The 22,043-nt window shown below is 38.0% G+C and overlaps 1 protein-coding gene across 2 annotated transcripts in view; it reads right to left on the minus strand.

Annotated features, from left to right (window-relative positions):
• The window catches only part of NAV3 (neuron navigator 3), a 908,237-nt gene that overhangs the window by 625,827 nt on the left and 260,367 nt on the right, over positions 1-22,043 (minus strand). Inside the window, exon 2 of one of the 2 annotated variants that reach the window (XM_044941916.2) lies at positions 8,851-8,975. The exons of the other annotated variant lie outside the window; for it this stretch is intronic. The gene's annotated coding sequence lies outside the window, so the exon portion shown is untranslated. The remainder of the gene's footprint in view (positions 1-8,850; positions 8,976-22,043) is intronic. 2 annotated transcript variants of the gene reach the window in all.

The following is a 22,043-nucleotide window of genomic DNA, read 5'->3' on the forward strand; positions in this document are numbered from 1 at the left end:
AAGAGAAGTCCAGGTGATCTGAAATGCTCAAGGAGAGGTCATTTTCCAGATCAAGGGAGGTGAGATCAGAGGAACCCAACAGGGAAGTCCTCAAGCATCTCACATAAATAACCAAGAGTTAGTTTTCATATCCCCCAGTCCTACAGAGAATTAGGCCATTAGGTCACTAAGTCAATACTGGCCATTAAGCCAGGAACAACCAGTAAGAAATGTTCTACTGCTATACCTCTTCTCTCTTCCTCACCTCCCTTACAAAGATCCTAGTGAATGGGTGTGGAGGTGAAAAAAGAAGGTTCTTTCCACATGGCTGAAGTATGGTAAGGAAGGGAACTGGAACCCAGTCTTGGTTTGGTGGAACAGGAAGAGCTTTGAGTAATGATGTGTTTATAAATGTATTGAAATAAATATTCTAAATTTTAAATTGAAACTTGTTTTGTGACTTAAGTGATCATAAAGATTATATCATTTAAAGGTGAACAAACACATGAAATAAGACAAGTTTCTATCCAGGGACAGAGAAATAATTCTACTCAGAAGTGTGAAGAAAAAGGAGAGACGTTTGGAATAGAGATTTGGATTTAAGAGTCATCAGTCTAAAGAGATAACTCATAGAACTTACATAAATTGAGAAAAGCACCAAAGGCATACCTCCAGGGAAGATCAAAATTGTCTTAGGTTCTACTGCCAAAATTATCTCGAAAAATGCAAACATAATCATGACACTTAATTAAAATTCTTCAGCAGTTCCCTAACCCCTAAAGCCAAAAGGAAAATCAAAATCAAAATTCCTTAGCATGTCATTCAACATTCTACCCTATTCATGATCCCTTCTCAACTTTCCAGCTTCATATAGTACTGCTTCTGAGCTTATATTTTTATAAGAAATACAGAGTTCCTGAGTACAATGCCTCATTCCACAGCTTGAGCTTTAACATATCCCCTAAGTGCCACACTTCTACTTGACAAACTCCTACTTATCGTTAAAATGTCTCCTCAAATCCATCTCCTCTCCAAAGTCTCTACTTTCTTTATGCCCCCAACCCTGCTCCAAGCACATTGACCCCTTCTTTCCTAAGAGTGTACTGGCATTCATAGACTTCCCCCATACCATCACACTTATCTAGTTACTCAGCACCCACTGGACTGTCAGCCATATATACTTTCTCAGATTCCCCCAAGGCCTGACAATGCCTTCAGGCTGGTAGCCATTCATAAAGGGATTCATATGATTGTGAAGCAAGCATGTGAAATGCACGCATGCTTACATACATACATGCTCCAGCCAATATAGTTGATCTTGACCAAAGGAGGTTTCAGGATCACCGCCCATCACACAGTTGAAAATCCACTTTACAGTCAGCCCTCTGCATCCATGGATTCAACCATCCACAGATCATATAAAACTGGAGTACCTACTTGTTGAAAAACATTGCATATAAGTGGACCTGTGCAGTTCAAACCTTTGTTGTTCAAGAGTCAACTGTAATTTCCTACGAACCTAAAAAGGTTATATCAAAACTGTATTTTATCAAAAACATATAGCTGAGCCCTTTCTGAATTTATTTCAGCCAGATTCTCTTTTTAATTAAGGCATCGCACACATACAAAGTACAAAAATCTTACAGGTATAGCCTATGATTCACTTAGTTAACCACTACCCATATGAAAATACAAAATGTTTCCAAAACTCCTTGAGACTTACTACTTTCCCCTCTCCCACAGCAGTGAGAGTGCATGTGTAAGTGCTCAGCTGTGTCCTACTCTGAGACTCCATGGGCTGCAGCCCGCCAGGCTCCTCTGCCCATGGGGTTTTCCAGGTAAGAATACTGGCGTGGGTTGCCATTTCCTCCTCCAGGGGATCTTCCAGACCCAGGGATCAAACCCAAGTCTCCTGTGTCTCTTGCACTGGCAGGTGGATTCTTTACCACTAAGCCACGTGGAAAAGCCCAAAGTGAAGCTGTGTTCACTCGGATGGTAACCACTCTTCTCCTTTATCAGAACAAACCTCAGATTTGTTTTCTCTATTCTTAAAACTTCACATTAAGTGGAATCACATAGTTATCTCCCTTCTATTTGTTTTCTGCAGCATTCATCTGCATCATTTTTTTGCAGCAGTAGTTCATTACTTTCTTTTGCTCTATAGAGGGGGGACTGTGCTTATGCATCCCAATTCATGTACTTGCCCAAAAGAAAGCCTAAATTCATCCGAGATTTTTAACCATCCAGAACTCAATATCCTAATACAGGCTTTCCGGATGCCTTGTGTTTACAAATGAAGAAAATAAAGAGGCTCACTTTATTTCACATATTTCCCCCAGGCTCTTTGACCTCTATTCAAGGCAAAGAGAATGCAGAAAAAATCAACAGTCCCTGTGTCCATACTGCTGACTGAGTAATAAAACCAGATCCAGAAATCATTAAGAAATGACTGGAAGTTTCTTTCGGAATTTAAACCATTAATCTGAGGTGAAACGGCCATTGTTTATGCTTTGAATTCTGATAATGAATTGTTAAATACGGTTGCCCTTTGAACCAAGTGGGGGTTTAAGGGATCCCACGCCTCTGCACAGTAGAAAATCTGAGGATAGCTTCACAGGCTGCCCTCCATAGCCATGGTGCTGCATCCAGACTCAACCAACCTTGGATACTGTACTAACACCACTGCGTATTTAGTAAAATAAGTCCGTAGTAAGTGGACATTCACAGTTCACACCAATGTTGCTCAAGGGCCAACTGGATGCAGCACCATGGTTTAAATTCCGAAAGAAACTTTCAGTCATTTCTTAATGATTTCTGGATCTGGTTTTATTACTCAGTCAGCAGTATGACAATTTTCAAAGCTGATTTTTGGATAACTGGCTTTCCACCTAGAGAAAATAAGAGTAATATAAAAAGTTTTTTTTTTTACACAATACAGGAAAACTGCTAACTCTAATAAAAACTGATAAAAATTGGCCTCAGCCATTTGCACAACAAAAACCATACAACATACAAAAGTCAGAGGCTGGGAAAATCTGTTTATAGTATACATATACATATGTGTGTGTATACATACTAAAAACAGAAATCTGGCTAAAAAAAAAATCTACGAAGAAGACAAAAGACCCAGTAGAAAAATGGAAAAAATCATATGAGCAGGCAAGGCCCACAAGAGGAACCATGGATAGCCGATAAACATATGAAAAGTAGTAACTGGGAAAATATAAAGTGTTAAAAACAATGTCCCACACAAAGGATTGTTAACGTTTTTTAATGTTGTCAATAGTAGTAGTTGCAACGGATAATACTAAAATTTCATGATCTTTCAGTGGGCCCTGAAATGCTTTGTTGGTACAGGCAAGCACTATTGAGTAATCTTGCAAAACTTAGTATATTAAATGTCAGCAGATCCTCACACCCATAAGTTAAATTTCTAGGGATAAATGCATCCACTAAAAGACACGTATGAGAACATTCAATATAGCATCCTTGGTACTGAGTTCTAAAAAATTAGATATATTCTAAATATATAAGTATCAGGAATATAGATAAATAAATTGTGGCATGTATTTGTATTATCTCGTTTATAGCTTTTTAAATTGAATAATCTAAAGCGACCATATCTCATAGACAAATCTTGAAAACATAATCATGCATCAAGTAAAGAAGATGCACAAAAATAAGCTGTAATATCATTTATAAGTTTTAAAATATGTAAATAAATACCAAATGCCACTAATACACAGAAATATGGTAAAACCATAAAAACACATAAGAAACTAAAAATCTGAAATCAAGACAGCAGTTTTTTTCCTGGGGTAAGGATACAGAAAAGAGACTGAGGAGGACTGCAAAGAAAGCTTTAATAATGATGCAGTACCCCATGGCTTCAAAAATTTAGAAAGCCACATGCTAAAATGTGGCAAGGCTAGATGTTGAGTACACATAAGTGTTAATTCTGTATATTCTCTATGCTTATTCACTGTGCTTTTCTTTTTTTAATATAAATTTATTTCTTTTAATTGGAGGCTAATTACTTTACAATATTGTGTTGGTTTTGCCATACATCAACATGAATCCACCACGGGTGTACATGTATTCCCCATCCTGAACCCCCCTCCCTCCTCCCTCCCCGTACCATCCCTCTGGGTCGTCCCAGTGCACCAGCCCCTAGCATCCTGTATCCTGCATCAAACCTGGACTGGTGATTCATTTCATATATGATATTATACATGTTTCAATGCCATTCTCCCAAATCATCCCACCCTCTCCCTCTCCCACAGAGTCCAAAAGACTGTTCTATACATTTGTGTCTCTTTTGCTGTCTCGCATACAGGGTTATCTTTACCATCTTTCTAAATTCCATATATATGCGTTAGTATACTGTATTGGTGTTTTTCTTTCTGGCTTACTTCACTCTGTATAATAGGCTCCAGTTTCATCCTCCTTATTAGAACTGATTCACATGTATTCTTTTTAATGGCTGAGTAATACTCCATTGTGTATATGTACCACAGCTTTCTTATCCATTCATCTGCTGATGGACATCTAGGTTGCTTCCATGTCCTGGCTATTATAAAACAGTGCTGCGATGAACATTGGGGTACATGTGTCTCTTTCAATTCTGGTTTCCTCAGTGTGTATGCCCAGCAGTGGGATTGCTGGGTCATAAGGGAGGTCTATTTCCAGTTTTTTAAGGACACTTAAACTAGTTCACAATAAAAATAAGAAATGTTAAAAAAAAAAAAGGAATTTACAGAATGTAAAATTATTTGTAATAGATAAATCAATCAATCAACCAAGGGCTTCCCTGGTGGCTCAGAGGATAAAGCATCTACCTGCAATGCAGGAGACCCAGGTTCAATCCCTGGGTTGGGAAGATCCCCTGGAGAAGGAAATGGCAACCCATTCCAGTATTCTTGCCTGGAGAATCCCAGGGACAGAGGAGCCTGGTGGGCTACAGTCCACAGGGTTGCAAAGAGTCGGACATGACTGAGCGACTTCACTTTCTGACTTGCCTGGTGGCTCAGATGGTGAAGTGTCTGTCTACAATGCAGGAGATCCGGGTTCAAGCCCTGGGTTGGGAAGATCCCCTGGAGAAGGAAATGTAAATCCACTCCAGTACTATTGCCTGGAAAATCCCATGGACAGAGGAGCCTGGTAGGCTACAGTCTATGGGATCTCAAAGAGTCTGACACAACTGAACGACTTCACTTCACTTCACTTCAAACCAACCAACTAACCAACTATGGGACTATAGCAAGTGATTTTCTGCAGAGTTAGAACCTCTCTAAAAGTGGCATTTTACAATGTACCAGGAGGAGTGGGCTCTTTTTGGTTGTCCCATGAACTGGAGACACTGCTGGTATTTACTGGGAGGGAGCGGGAACATGATAAATATCTTGCAATGCAATTTTTACAATTCAGCACAAAGAAAAATTGTCCCTACATCTCCAGAGTCACTATACCAAGCAGCCTGGAACATGTCTGACTTGATCACAATATAAATTCAAGATCCTCAGCTTGCGAAGATGGCGTCTCCCTTGGGATTCTTCCTTTTATTTATATATATATATATATATATACACACATACATACATATATATACATACATACATACATACATATAAAATTGTTTTTTCCTAGAGCCTCCCATGTGTCAGAGATTTTTCTAGGGCCAGGAAGAAAGTAGATGCTTAAGGCTCTGTCTTGCCCCTTCCCCATAAGCTGAGTTCCCAGCTCATCCTCTCAGGCAAAGACATGATCTCCATCAAGTCAACCCCAGGACACCTTCATGCTCCACTGAACTAGGCCGTATACAATGAAATAGAGCCTTGGTATTATTGGTTGCCCCACAAAGGCCCTTGCACACATAAATGTATACTTTTTTTAGGGGTCACAGAGAACCTGGCAACCAGAAAGTCAACAAAGATATAATGCAAATTTTGTGGGTTTTCAGAAAATTGCAACCCAATTTTCAAAGACAAAACAAATCTTCCTCTTGTATACCACATATTCAGGAAAATTACTTTTAAAAAATACTGCCTGCATCAGGCTTTACAAACTACATTCTCATACAATCCCATCTTTCCCACTGGTGATACACAGGAAAAATAAAAACAGCAGGGGAAAACATTATGTTCCTTGCAACATGGCTGCTCTGCTCCATTTCTGTAGAAAATGGTATGTTATTTGCTTTATCAGATAAATTGGCTCTGCAGTCCACATTTAAAGAACATACATGGGTTTCCAGCAGGAAGTTTGGACTTGATTAGTTCAAGATAAAAGGATGCAAAGAGGGTTGAATATGATTCTGAGCCAATAACCATATCTGTAATGGAGATGAAACAGTATCAAAGATTCATATTCTTAGGTACTAATAATAAGTCAAAAAAAAGCTTGCATCTTTTAGCTAAATTTGTTCATTGTCTAAAACCTCAAGGTAGTAATTCAATGCCAAGTGACAGGAAATTACAGTTTCCTGGCTGACATCAATTCAATCTTCAATAATAGTTCTGAAATGGAGTTTCTAAGCTCTGAAGAGAGAAGAAAAACACATACATGCATGATATTTCCAATAATTCAGGTCACAACCCAGACGATATAGCACACATTATGTGAACTAAAATTATGATGTGTGCTTATAAACATGCAAGGCCTTATTATGTCATTTTAATCAAACTTTTCATTTGATCAAGTTCTCACATTTAATCTGTACATGAACTTGGTTATTTACAAAATACAGGCTCCCATAAGGGAGATTTGAAACACATGGCTGTTTCTTGTTGCAAAAGCAAGTAGACAATCATTTTATTGAGATAATCATATAAGTTATACTGAAGGCTGATGAGCTAAGAAAAGTTCAAAAATCTCATTTTATTGCTATGAAAAGACTGTTATCTACACAGTTTCTCCTAAGCAGAAGGGGGCTTTTTTCATCTTTTCTACTCATGCTCATCCCCCCATAATACACACACACCCACTCATACCCACACTCATACACACACACACACACACACACACACACACACACATATATATATATATATATGTTCAAACTTTTTTGAATGTACAGACTGCTGATTGTCAATATCTGTTCTCTGTTGATCCTCAAGGTTTTATTTACCTGAATACAGGGCCTCAAAATGAAAGGCTACATCCACCAGTTTACCTGGTCACAAAGTCCTGCCACTTTACAATGCTATGGCCAATGGAATAAGAGCAGAAATCCTTTTCAAATAATTTCAAAAGGCCATTGCTTCTGTGGCAATTTTCTCCCTTCCCCCAGTTCCCATGAGTTGGAAAGCAGCGTTGTGCTGGTCAGAAACCTTCAGCCATGTGATGAGGACACCATCCTATGGGCAATGTCAGGGCATTGAGACGGAAAGAACCTGGGAACCTTGGGTACCACTGGCTCATGAAGGAAGAGGAAATACATGGAGAAAACCTAAATCCAACCCACAGCATTATGGCAAACTCAGTCAAGCCCAGCTTTACCCATCAATGGGAAAATAAATGCGGGCTGTACTTTTTTAAAAATATGTATTGATTTAGCTAGCTGGCCGTGCTGGGTCTTAGTTGTGGCGTGGGAGATCCTTCTGTTGTGTCTGTGAACTCTTAGTTGCAGCATGTGGGATCTAGTTCCCCGAGCAGGGCTGGAACCCAGGCCCCCTGCATTGGGAGCACGGAGTAAAACCCATTGGGCTACCAGGGAAGTTCCATATCTGCTGTTCTGAGCTATTGTATTTGGGGGGAAGAGAATAGGGAGAGGTTAGGCAACATTATTGAACTAATATATCATACTGAAAAGAAAGAAGATGGGATGCTATGTTAAAGAAAACAAATTGTACTTCACGAACTTGGAACTAGAAGTTTTAAAAAATTTTATGTGGTTTCAACTCAATCACTTGATCTTCAAAAACAAAAGGGTTAAGTATGCTATCTTTAAGGATCCCCACAACTTTGATTTTCTAAGACTTTGTACGCTGTCTCCTAATTTCCACCACTTTCTTAGCCAAGGCCCTTTACTAGTTTGATCAGTGGACTGCAACCTACAGATACTCTGAGTAGAGTAACATTCTCCTTGTTAAGAGATGTTTGTGGCCCTCTGTGATTTCAGATCATCCTAAGTCGTGATTTGTTGACATTTTATAGCCAAATGAGTCTACAGTTTACTTTTTCTTAATATCCAACTTTTGGACATCAGTATGACACAAATAAAGAAGCGAATTATATTATTAAATATCATAAATTCTATGTGAATTAGAGAATCAGAATTCTGGCCAGCATATAAAACTGTGGAAACTTTCTACTAGAGAGACTAGTAATACATTTTGAAGAGAGATCAAAGAAACACCAGTCTTCAGTGTAGGTCATTCTGTTTTGTAATATTTGTTAAAGGATGGGGATACCAGAAGCCCTTCAGGGAAAGGCTGTACTATTTTTGTGTCCAGTAAAAAAAGACTGCTTTGGACATAATTTTTTTTCTTTCTTCAGCAGTTTATTTTTATGTATTACTATCCACAGGTGTATAAGAAACCAGGCCGTGTGCTCACCACAGCGTTTTCTCCTTCTGTGCATAAGCAAGACCACAATTCTCAGCCACACTCCTGGGAATATGTTGCTCAGTTCTCACCAACAGCCAAACTGAGCTGTTACTTCTGGAACTAGATGGTTAAATACAATGAGTGTGAGTCTTTCCCATCTGGGTAGCTAAGGGGGAAACAGTTGGAATTCCTGAGTTACTGTTGACGGAGTGTCACCCAGGAGAGTGGCCCAACTCACATCAGGAAGCGATACAACTGAGCAATAAACCTGTGCCATATTAATCCACAGACATCTGAAATATCTTAATACCACAGTTTCCCTCACCCGTACAAGATCACTGGCTCCTACCCCGACACAGCTTTGCACAGTTCTTCTTCTTCTCTACTGGAATGTTGCTATCACGCACTGAAAACCGTTTTCCTTTGTTCGTCAACGAAACTTGGATAAACCTATGAAGCAGAAATAAAGAAAAATGCCCCTAATTTTTTTTTCTGTTTCTATTTCTGCTGACATACACAACGCGCCACTGCACAAGAGTACTCTTGGAGTGCTCAAGAAGAGTACTCAGGAAGAAGGAAGGTATGCTTTATATAGTGGTTCGGTTTCCAAATGGACTAGAGTTTATTAGAATCTTAATTTCATTATGGAAAAGTTTTTAATACTTAATTATTCAACCTGCTCATGCATGTTAGGCATTAAGAAATAAAAATGAAATGCAAAGACACGCTTTTTTATGTTTAAACAATCACAATGACTATAAATATCTGAGAAATAGGAAATATAGTCAAATGAGATATAGCCACTCTCGTACCCTTCTAACACAATGTTACTTACAAACAGTTAAGACTATCTTATTTTTATTCTTCAGGAGTAACTTATCTTAGCACAGAGTTTAAGAAATGATTATGGAAATAAGAAAGGAAACAGAAATGAAGAAAGGGAGGAAGGAAGGAAGAATGCAGTAGCCAACCAAAGAAATTTACTACTCAATTATTTTGTAAGGAGAAGGCAGTGGCACCCCACTCCAGTACTCTTGCCTGGAAAATCCCATGGGCAGAGGAGCCTGGTGGGCTGCAGTCCATGGGGTTGCTAAGAGTCGGACATGACTGAGCGACTTCACTTTCACTTTTCACTTTCATGCATTGGAGAAGGAAATGGCAACCCACTCCAGTGTTCTTGCCTGGAGAATCCCAGGGACGGGGGAGCCTGGTGGGCTGCCGTCTATGGGGTCACACAGAGTCGGACACGACTGAAGTGACTTAGCAGTATTTTGTAAAGGATTATTCTACATTTGACTTTCTGAAATTCTGGGTCTGTACATATTATAAAGATATGTATCAAAAAAAGAACTGTTTAATAATGGGAAATATAATCTTTTAAAATATTTCAATCACTAGTGACCCATCACACTAATAATTTATATTAAGAAGTTAGAATTATATTGGACTTAATTTTTCTTTAATGTTAGTTTGAAAGGAGTTTCAGAGCAAATCAACAGTACAAATAGTACTTCAACAAGCACGAGATGCTTCAAAGCACTTCAGCTCTATGTAATTTGTTTACAAGTGATGAATCGGTTAGTTACAAATGGCTCTTATTATTCATAAAAGCAATTCAGGTATTCCTTCATTCAATTACTATGCATCAAGTACCTACTAAATGTCAAGCATGAACTCTACTTCGCTTTACAATAGCACAATAAAGTGATATCTTCTCAAATATATTCTAAAAAACAGACTTTAGAAAATGGCAAACTAATCCTGATTCCAATTATCTATTTCAGTAAAATTTTGGTAAAACTGTTATATTAAATTTTTGTAGCATGACTTCAAATGAAAAAGGATCATAGGAAGGTGTTCATTAAGAATGACAGATCTTCAGCTGCATCTCAAGGAAAGAAAAGGACAGCCTACCTGACAAGAAATCTAGCACCAGAGAGTATATGTTAGTCATGGGGGTTACATGTGGCTTCGGAGAGGTTTTGGATTTTTTTTCTTACTGTTGTTTAATTGCTATCATGCATTCTCAATTCCCAACATGTCTGGACACTTGCTATTATCTTAAAACTAGTCACTTCACACATTTATAATAACGACCTAATCCCTAAATATGATTACTCCAAGTACTTCATGTAAGTGGAATCACACGGCATTTGCCTCTTTGTGACTGGTTTATTTCACTTAGTATAATGTCCTCAAGGTTCATTCATGTTTTAGCATATTGCAGATTTTCCTTTCTTTTAAAGGCTGAATAATATTCTGAATAATAATATTCTGTATATTCTGAATAATATACATCACATTTTGTATTTCCATTTATGTGTTAGTGGACACTTGGATTGGTTTCAGGTTTTACCAATTGTGAATAATGCTGCCTTTTTTTTTTTTACTGTTGCATAGTATTCCACTCAATGACTATACAATAGCTGATTCAACCATTCCTTTGTATGTGGGTATTTGGGTGTTTCCACTATTATGTAATTCTCATTGAAATTGCAATGCATAAATTTGTTTAGGTATTTCCAGAGTACTGTATTTACAGGGGAGATTCCTAAAAGTGCAGCTGCGGGTCAAAAGAGAGTAGCACATGTAATACAGCCAAGTATTGTCCAATTTCCATTCAGAAAGGTTGTAGTAGGTCCATTCCTACCAGCCTATTTCCTTATGGCTTCATTGGTGGGATGTGTTACCACAGTATTTAATTTTCACTAACTTGATAGTTGAGAAAAGGCATCTCAGTACTATTTTTATTAGCATTTACCTAATTATGGGTGAACTTGAACTTTTTTTTCCTTGTGCTCAAGTCCCATTTTTATATCTTTACTTGCAAGTTTGAATTGATAGTTCATAACTTTTCCCATTTATTTTCTTGATGTTTTAGTCTTTTGTTTCTCAGCTTCTCAGAAGTCTTTGTACATTAAAGATGTATTAAGCTTTATGTTTGTGGCATATGTTGCAAATATTTACTACCGGTTCGTAAGTTGTCTTTGATTTGCTAATGGTGTTTTACCCCATGAGCTGTGTGTGTGATATCCAAATTATCAATTTTTTTCTTTTATTGACTGGATTTTGAATCATAAGTAGACATGTCTTTCCTTATACCAAGGTAAAGAGGAAATCACTTGTTTTCTTTCAGTGTGTGTATGACAACAATTTTTTAAAATATTTATTTATTTGGCTGTGCTGGGTCTTAGTTGTGGCGTGTGGGATCTCAGTTGCAGCATGCGGAATTCTTAGTTCCCTGACCAGGGATCAAACCCAGGCCTCCTGCATGGAGTCTTAGCCACTGAAGCACCAGGGAATTCTCAACATTTTTTTTTTTACACAAACATATTTATACAAATTAAATTAGTTAAGTGATATTAACTAAAAAACAACTGAAGAGGAAATTCTTAATTTCTTTAAATAGAAAAAATATTTTTGTGAAAAAAGAAAATCAAAAGTATCTATTTTAATTACTGATTAATTTTTAATAACTTCATCCTATATTTTCTATTTTGTTTGGAAGTTATCATTAAATGATTTGGGACTTGCAGAAACACCTGAGATGAAAGCACAGAAGAAATTTCAAGGAAGTTCCTCAGATCCTTTGCACACACACAACCTAGGCTCCATATACAAAAGGAAAATAAACAGCATGCATAGATGTTTTCTAATCAAAATGAGCATCTTTCAGTGTTCTGGATATACAAATGCTACTCACTTTCATAGCTGACATGTGAGAAACAAATACTTTGTTTTCTATAATTAAGTTCTTGTCTACAAAGAACTCAGAACTGAGTAAATAAGTTAAAGTATAGACAAATATAAAGTAATAATTGGTAGCTATCAGAACAAAAGGATTATAACCCTCCAGGCTCCTCTGTCCATGGGATTTCCCAGGCAAGAATACTGGAGTGGGTTGCTATGTCCTTCTCCAGGGGATCTTCCTGATCCAGGTATCAAATCCGGGTCTCCTGCATTGCAGGCAGATTCTTTACTGCTGCACCACTGGGGGAGCCCCAAGAATACAAGGATGTAGAGTAAACTGCAAGAAGCAAAAGACAGTGATCAGACGAGGTTTGTATCCCCACCCTCCTCTGACAACAGACTTCTGACCTCAACAGTGAAAAGGAGAAAATAACAACACCCTTCATACCCAAAGGATTAAACAGTATAATGTATATGAAAGCATCTACCCTGGGATATTATTGCGACCGAAATATTATTGCAACAGAAATACGCAAAAAGATCAAAATATATTGTCCCAATAAATCAGATACAGACAAGACTTGCTATTCAGGTCACAGAAAAAAGGCTATAAAAGATATGCCATAAATAGCATATCTGCAAAAATGCATAGTACTTGTACCAAATACATTATGGAATGTTTTCCTGCTCTGACTATAATTACAGCAAATTGAGTATGTTTAAACTTTCTCTATAAATTATCTTCCCTATTTATGTGCTTTTCAGTGGAGCATGCCAGAACATTTATTTACACACAAGAACAAAATTAACTAAATAAATCCTTTAGTCCATTTAAATCCTTTAGTACATTTAAATAAATCCTTTTGTACATTTAAAGGTACAAAAACTACATTTCTTAGTAAAACAATTTAGCTTGTTCTTTGCTAACTGGAAATATTTCCACCCACTGTAATATCAGACGACACCCAGTCACTTTTAGAACTGCAGTCCTTCGGCTCCTGCCAAGTATAGCAGGTGATAAATTATATTCTTCAGGCCCAATGAGTATTGGAACCAGTAGCTTGGGCTCACCTACTCACTAAACCAGAAGGCACTGGTGGATTAGCATACCCAATACCTCTGGAAGAGATCACTGGCTTTGCATGAATATGCATCATCTCCTTCTTTTAATAGCAAAAATGCCAAATTTAAAATTTTGAATTAAATAGGTAAACAACAGCCTAGCTAGAGATTTTGCAGCCTCTCTTGCATCTAACGTGATCATGACTAATACCCAGCTAATGGAGCCTACAGAGAATTGAAGTGTGCTATTGCCTTAGAAGGAATGGATATATGCTCAGCTGACCTTTCCTCTTCTGATGACCTCAAGCATACATATGATGCCGACACTCTTCTTGAACCATCACATGAAAACTGCCTATTGAGAAGAAAGTAACAAGATTGAATGAGCCTCAGTCCCTATGTGAAAAGTTACACACTAGACCTGGTCTATCTGTAGAGCACCATGTAAGAACAAAACACACATATGAGCATATACATGCATCCACATCCCCCCATACATATGCACACACATGCCACATGCTCCAAAAACCTTTCTTACTTAAGCTACATTATGAGGGAGAATTACTTGTAATAGCAACTTTAACTGATCATCCAACCAGTCCATCCTAAAGAAGATCAGTCCTGGGTGTTTTTTGGAAGGACTGATGCTGATGCTGAAACTCCAATACTTTGGCCACCTCATACGAAGAGCTGACTCATTGGAAAAGACCCTGATGCTGGGACGGTTTGGGGGCAGGAGGAAAAGGGGATGACAGAGGATGAGATGGTTGGATGGCATCACTGACTGATGGACATGAGTTTGGGTAAACTCCAGGAGTTGGTGATGGAATGGGAGGCCTGGTGTGCTGCAGTCATGGGGTCGCAAAGACTCGGACACGATTGAGCGACTAAACTGAACTGAACTCCACAGGACAACTGTTCTATTCAGTATCTGGGTCTGTCTACTCCTACCAGGTTCCACTTCTAGAAAGTTTAGCCTTACCCCTCCTTCCCAGCTGCGCTTAGACTATAAATCTGCTGGCATGACTGGGTCTTACACTCTGCCTCACTGGGTCACCCCTGGACCACCCTGGCTGGCTGTGGCCTGGAAGCACTCAGCAATGTGCCAGACTGAGTCTGGCTGTGAGACTCTTACGTCCTTCACCAAAGGAACCAGTTTATCTCACTTTCTAGGTTCTTATGATCCCATATACTTGTCCTAGTTCTCCTCCCATGGAAGCTTTTTCCTGAGGACACATTTCAAATTACACAAACAGAAGAGGATGACTACATTAAGAGAAGACTCCTGGCAGTCTTCTGTTTAATACTTACAGTTCCATCATTTGATTCTAAAATCTTTCCAGCAACTTAGGATGCCATGGCATTTTTTACTTCTTTTTACTTATTCATTTAGTTGCAGCCTGCAGGATCCTTAGCATGCAAATTGTTATTTGTGGCATGTGAGATCTAGTTCCTTGACCAGATATTGAGGCCAGGCCCCTTGCACTGGGAGAGTGGAGTCTGAGACACTGGACCAGCAGGGTAGTACCTGGGACATAAATATTTTGATGGTGTTGTTTTTCAGTCACTAAGTTGTGTCTGACTCTGAGACCACCTCAGTCTTCCTGGTCCTTCACTATCTCCCGGAGTTTGCTCAAATTCATGTCCACTGAGTCGGTGATGCCATCTAATTATCTCACCCCTAATCTGGGTTTAGAAAGCTCTATATTTTAAAATACAGATTTATTGTGAATTATACTCTCAAGTTAGTTACTGATTTAGTTTTGCAGATGGAACTACTAAATGATATAGCCACATAACATAATTTATGATTCATGATTTTTTCCATTAATGGCTATTTTAAAAACCCATGTTGATTACAACTAAGGAGTACCTGGCACAACTAAGGAGGGATTTTTAGCTTTTAGTTTTACTATCTTTATATTCTATCATATTTTACATTGACTTTTGCTGTAATCTGGTGTTTTTCTAATATCAGACGATACCTAAACATTTAGTAAAAGTATTAATATTTCCTCTAAATATCATTTTATAGTAGGTGTTGTGTCTACTTGTATTTTAATTCTTCAACTCAAACTCTAAGAAACTAGGAAAAATTTTATGTTCTTTGAATTTTCAGTTGTGTTCTAATAAGTTAATTTCTGTTGAAAATTTCCACTAATTCCTGGACCCATGTAAAAATAACAATAATTTTTTGAAACATATTGTCAAACCAAAGCAAGATTGTCTTTAAGCCAACACTTAAGGTCAACAGACCTAGGGCACTTTCAAAATGAAGTTGATAGGTTGCTTCAAGTAATGTTTGATTGAACTACTCCTTAGCAATAAAGGAATCCTGTTATTTCAGAGAGATTAACTTTTAATTAAAGTCAAGTTTGAAACATCTTTTCTGGATACTTATTTATGTATATGGCTGCCACTTAGCCATGGCATCTAGTGATCTCTCATTTTAACTTAGTCACCATTGAAACTGCACATTCCAGGACGGGGGGATAGAAGGAGGCAGAGAGGGTAGAGAAAGGGGGGCTTAAAGCAGGAGAGACAGAGGGAAGAGAAAGAAGAGAGGAAGGAAAATAAAGGGAGAAGAGAAAAGACAGCAAAGAAGGGAGAAAGGGTGATGAAACAGAGGAGAGGACAGAGAAGGGGTGAGATGAGAGCTCTCAGTTCAAGGCTCTCTGTAGCTTTGAGGTCTAGAGAATAAACCTAACAAGAAGTGGAAGATGTCTTAAGAGGATAGGTTAACAGTTAAATAAACGTGCACTTCTGCCATCATAGCCAGAAGACGGATTAATTCAAACATCTCACAAATCCCTACGTTCCCAAAGAAACTCAAAGCAATTTTAAAAAGCAAGGGGTATACCTTCTACATCTTAGAAAAAACCATCTTCCAGTACCTGGTCTGAGCAAATTAAAAAGAAGTGACTTCAAGTAAATTCCTCAGTAAGTGACAGTGTCCAGTTTTCTATAAAAATGTTTTATTGATCCAAATATCAGAAAGTAATAGAGTTCCTTTGCCAAGATGGAGGAATAAAGGGGTTTATGCCTTTATCATTCTGGCTTGCAAACTAACCCATAATATAGAAACAAACACTTTTTCCCTTGTTAAAGGAAAATCCAATGTCCAATAAAATGGACAACCTGAAAGAAATGGAAAATTCATAGAAAAGTACAACCTTCCAATACTGAACCTGGAAGAAAACAGAAAATATGAACAGACCAATCACAAGCACAGAAATCAAACTGTGATAAAAAAAAAAAAATCTTCCAACAACAAAAGCTCAGAGCCAGATAGCTTCACAGGCAAATTCTGTCAAACATTTAGAAGAGAGCTAACACCTATCCCTTCTCAAACTCTTCCCAAAAACAGCAGGGGGAGAAATACTGCCAAGCACATTCCATGGGACCACCATCACCCAGATATCCAAACCAGACAAGATATCACCAAAAAAAAGAAAATTACAGGCCAATATCACTGATGAACATAGATGCAAAAATCCTCAACCAAGTGCTAGCAAACAGAAACCAACAACACATTAAAAGGATCATACACCATGAAAAACTGTTCAAGAATGCCTAGTCATGCAAAGGTAGGCTAGTCCAAGAGACCTGTGCTGCATTAACAAAAGTCTTTTACAGATCGGCAGCCATTTGCTTCATGAATCGAACTGAACTTTCCATAATCAATGAGATTATTTTCCATAACAGGGTCAACACTTTCCTGTAGTGTTCTGAAAATTACCGTGGATAAGGGCCAAGTACACCAAGAATGCCTCTCACATGCTTTTAGGGTATAATGCCATTCACACCAAGTTGAAGTCATGTGAACTTCTGCTAAAAGCCTAAGCTAAAAGATACCTTTAAAGTAAATAAAGGAACTATAATTAAATCTCTTTAAAGAAACTATCTTTCTAGAAGACTTATTAGCCACCTGTACAACTCTTTGACTCATGCTACCTAAGGATCTGTCCTGGAAATTCGATTTTTATACCTTTTTTTTAATTGCTTGGGGTATGGAAAAAGAACTTGTACATATGAAATGGACACACACTTGGGCTTAGGTATTGACATAGAGGGGCTAGAACCAGTAGAAGCAGATGGCAATCCAACTCTCATTCCTCACTCTGAAGTAAACCCTTCTGAGCTTCTGCTCTGTTTTCCCTCCATTTCTTCTTTCAGAGGAAGAGAGAGTAACAATACAAAGGGAGAGAAGAAAGAATGAGGTAGCTTCCCTACTTTTCTATTTTTTTTCCAAATCTCAGCCTACAGAAAATATTTAAGCTATGTCCTTTGGACAGCAAGGAGATCAAACCAGTCAATTCTAAAGGAAGTCAATCTGGAATATTCATTGGAAGGACTGATGCTGAAGCTGAAGTTTCAATACTTTGACCATCTAATGGGAAGACCCAACTCATTGGAAAAGACACTGATGCTGGGAAAGATTGAAGGCGAGAGGAAAAGAGGAAGACAGATGGTTGGATGGCATCAGCAACTCAATGGACACGAGTCTGAGCAAACTCCAGGAGATAATGAAGGACAGGGAAGTCTGGTGCGCTGCAGTCCATGGGGTCACAGAGTCAGACACAACTTAGCGACTGAACACAAGGGCTCTCAGGTGGCTCAGTAGTTTAAAAAAAAAAAAAATTGCCTGCCAGTGCAGGAGATGCAGGTTCAATTCCTGGGTCAGGAAGATCCCCTGGAGAAGGACCTGGCAACCCACTCCAATATTCTTCCCTGGGAAATCCCATGGACAAAGCTAGCCTGGCAAGCTACACTCCATCAGGTCACAGAGTCGGATATAACTTAGCAACTAAACAACAACAAATACAGCAATTAACTGTGTTTTGGAACTGAAGCCCCCTAAACGAGTTCACACATAGCTTTACTCACTCACCAAACCTGACCATCCAACAAGTCAACAGATGTCAAATGGTGGCCCTACACAGGAGGCTCCCAGGCATTTGAGAGAACAGCCTGAGTCTACTGAGCTCAGAGTCTCTATTTTAGGGTGGTACAATTTTGCTTAAATTAAAAAATATATATATGAATATGTGTTAAGTGTATTTCTGTGAATCTGTTTTTATAGAGAAGAAGAAATAATTTTCTCTGAGCAATGGGACTAGAGACTTTTATTATTTTAACTTACAGAAATTATCAAAAGATACAAAAATAAAGTGAACAGCACAATGAACCACTACGTACCCCAAACTTACCAGTGCCAATACAGTTTCATCTAGACCCTCACCTCTTTCTCTATCCAAAATTATTTTGAAGCAAATATCATCATGTATCATTTAATCCTGAATTCTTTTCATTAATTTTTATTGTATATATTTTCTAAATATTTTAATATGACTATTTCTTTTATACTAGAAAAAGACAATATGTTTTCTCAATAAAAATATGGAATCCAAGGCAGGACCAAGAGACTATTAAGTGCTAAATAGATACTGTAAACTAGTATTAACAAAGAATAGGTATATAAGAAATACAAAGGATCATAATATGTAGTGACTTAGCATTGAAGACCTTTTATTACCATTTCCTATTTCAATTATCTTTGACTTCTTAATGTTTTCACAATTTTGGAGGATGTACAGGCCTTTAAACTGCTGGGAAACAAAACTTGAAATTAAGATGAATGCTCACAGCAAAGACACCGATTTCCTCCTCAATACCTCAATGTACACTTTCCTTCTGCCATCTCTGCTTTGTGTTATAATGCATGTTTAACATCTATGTGTACATCCTCTGTATAATTCAAAACTATTCAAATGCTGAATGAGACAAAAACCTAGGATATTCATAATTTTAAAACCTGATGAGAATCAAGCACAAATCATTGTATACCTTCAAAATATATGTTTTATTCTAAAGTGATATTTGGAAACTAAAACATATTAAAAAGATATTATGTCATGGCCCTTTAAAAATCATGTTAAATTTGAGCTCTGAAGTTGGAAGTAAAATGAACTTTTATTTAAAACTACTACCAGACTCCAACATTGGCAACCTTGTTGGAAAATGAAAGGTGATTTGTATTAAGTAGGCTCCCAGAGAGACGCTTCATTACAAATATATCGTCGAAGAGATATGCCTTCACTCTACTTAATCCTGTCCTTCCAGCCGGGGTCAAGGCGTGTCAGGGTTCAAGCGTAGAATATAGTAAACTGAGTTCTTAGAAGTGACAGGGAAGGACCAAGTGGGATACTAAGAATAAAAATGAACATACTCTCTCCAGGATGTTGTTAGCTGACAGTAAAAATCTAACCTCTAGTTGAGGTAGTTAATGTAATGCAAGCCACATACCCAGTTCATGCAGCCTTTCTAACTGTGACACCTCCCACTGAGACTGATCTCTATCTATGCAGTTCCCCTAAAGAGCACAGCCGTTTCACAGAGGAATGAATGTCTGGAAACAACCAAAGAGGCTTTCTAGCTCAATCCAAACTTCAATTAAAACACTCGCAGAAATCCTTCTAGGTACCATTTTAAAAGTGTATCCTCTGGATGAACCTAGAGCCTATTATACAGAGTGAAATAAGGCAGAAAGAGAAAAACAAATAGTATATGTCAACACATATGGATGGAATCTAGAAAGATGGTACTGATGAGCCTATTTGCAGGGCAGCAATAGAGAGACGCAGACACGGAGAACAGACTGTGGACACGGTGGGGAAAGGAGAGGGTGGAACGAATTGAGAGAGTAGCATTAAAACATATGCATTACCATATGTAAAATACAGAGCCAGTGGGAATTTGCTGTATGATGCAGGGAGACCAAACCCAGAGCTCTGTGACAACCTAGAGGGGTGGGAGATGGGAGGGAGGTTCAAGAGGGAGGGGACATATGCATCCTTATGAATGATTCATGTTGATGTATGGCAGAAACCAGCACAATATTGTAAAGCAACTGTCCTCCAATTAAAAACAAATAAATTAAAAAAAATAAAATTATACCCTTTGCCTTCTTATTTTAGGGCTACTAAAACAATCTAAAACTGACAACCCTCGTCCTCCTAACAAAAACCAAAAGGAATCATTGATGAAATATATAAATACCCTTCTCTGGAAAGACCTGTCTGCTTATTTGTTTTCCTGATTATGGAAATGTAGTAGCTTGTGTCACAACCAAGTTCCCTGCTGAAGCAGATCAAGAAACGAGGGTCTTACTTGCAATTCTGCTTCTGGTTGTTGCTGGCCTCACAAGCCCGGCTCCTGATCATTCCGAGGCGGATTCAATCAATCAGTCTCCAGGCACATACAACAGTCAGGGGTCAACGGCCATCATCGCAATCAACCAGAGTCAGTATGAAACGTACACTTCCTTAACATGGCAGTTGGGCAAGGGGCATTCAGCTAGTGACCCCCAACCACCTTTGATGTTACAACCCGAATTAACATCACTCACATAAAGCAATTAAGAAGGCCAGTCCTGACAGCTGTTAGGCAAAACCGCAGAGAAGCCGGAACAGTAGGTTGTGGAAACACCTGGCTTATTTTGAGCCAAACAGATTCTTAGATGGCAACATGGAGAAAAGAGAATGTATTATTTATTGAACACACATACTACAAGACAGCAAGAGGGCAGGATGATGTCTTAAATGAAATAACGAATCAATAAAAATTCATTCCTTTCTACTTCAAATAAGAATCTCAGAGGATTGTTCCCTGATTCTGTAATAAAGAAGGTATATTGCTCTCCACTAGTATGGCAATAATAGTTCATCTCATATACTTCTTCCTCTTTCAGGGAAAGGCAAGGGATTCTTAACATTTTAAAGTGAGCTGATTCTTGTGGCTTCAGGTGGTCATGCAAACAGTATACTCATATTTCAGTTCATACAGCTCCATATTTTAATATTAATGTACATTAGTCAGATCATATTACTTCTTTGTAGATTTCATAATTCTTCAAATATAATACCCAATGTAACAAAGCCTACTTTTAAAAAGCATTATCAGCACATAAAATTTCCAACTTACCCTTACTAACAGACATAGAAGATTCAGAGAATGTATGATTGTCTGCACACATTATTTTTTTTTAATTGCTATCTTTGATTCAAAGAATTCACAACCAACAAGTTTGTTTTGGCTAAAGATGCAGACTTCTAAAGGCAAGCTTTACTATGAAAACCATGCTTTGAGGGTAGGGTTCAGTTAGCCTTTCCCCAATATGTATGGGTCCATTGACAGGAATTTTACTCTTTCCTTAGGAATAGCAAACGTTTTAAGCTCAGGTGTTCTCAGGTACATCTACAGTTCATCCGCCCTAAAAACCAACACCCAAAAGAATGATACTGTCTGCCTCCACTCACACATGGTGTCTCTCTCCTACCAGGGAAATAACTACATTTCTCTAACACAATATCCTTAAGAAGCTCACACATTTCTACTGTATTCCAGCATTATGCTTTTAATTTACTTCAGTTAAAATTTAAAACTCCCACATATACAAAACCTTATACATACGAGACACTGTGATACGAGCCTTACAAATACTAACTCAACTGATCTTCATAGAAACCCTATAAGATAGATGGTATTATTATCCCCATTTTACAGATGAGGAAATTGAGACAGAGAGCCTAGATTTTCCCAAGGTCACATGGCTGTAAAGTGGCTCAGTGGAGATTAGATTCCAGGAAGCCAACTCCACAAAAAATAATCCTAAGGCTTTCTACTAATCATGCATAATATTGATGGGATGAAACCCCTTCACTTACTTTTTTTTTCAGAAATCTTAAGAGGGATAAAATGACTCTA

The sequence above is a fragment of the Bubalus bubalis genome, chromosome 4 (assembly GCF_019923935.1).
Source record: "Bubalus bubalis isolate 160015118507 breed Murrah chromosome 4, NDDB_SH_1, whole genome shotgun sequence".
In the NCBI taxonomy this organism is placed as follows: domain Eukaryota; kingdom Metazoa; phylum Chordata; class Mammalia; order Artiodactyla; family Bovidae; genus Bubalus; species Bubalus bubalis.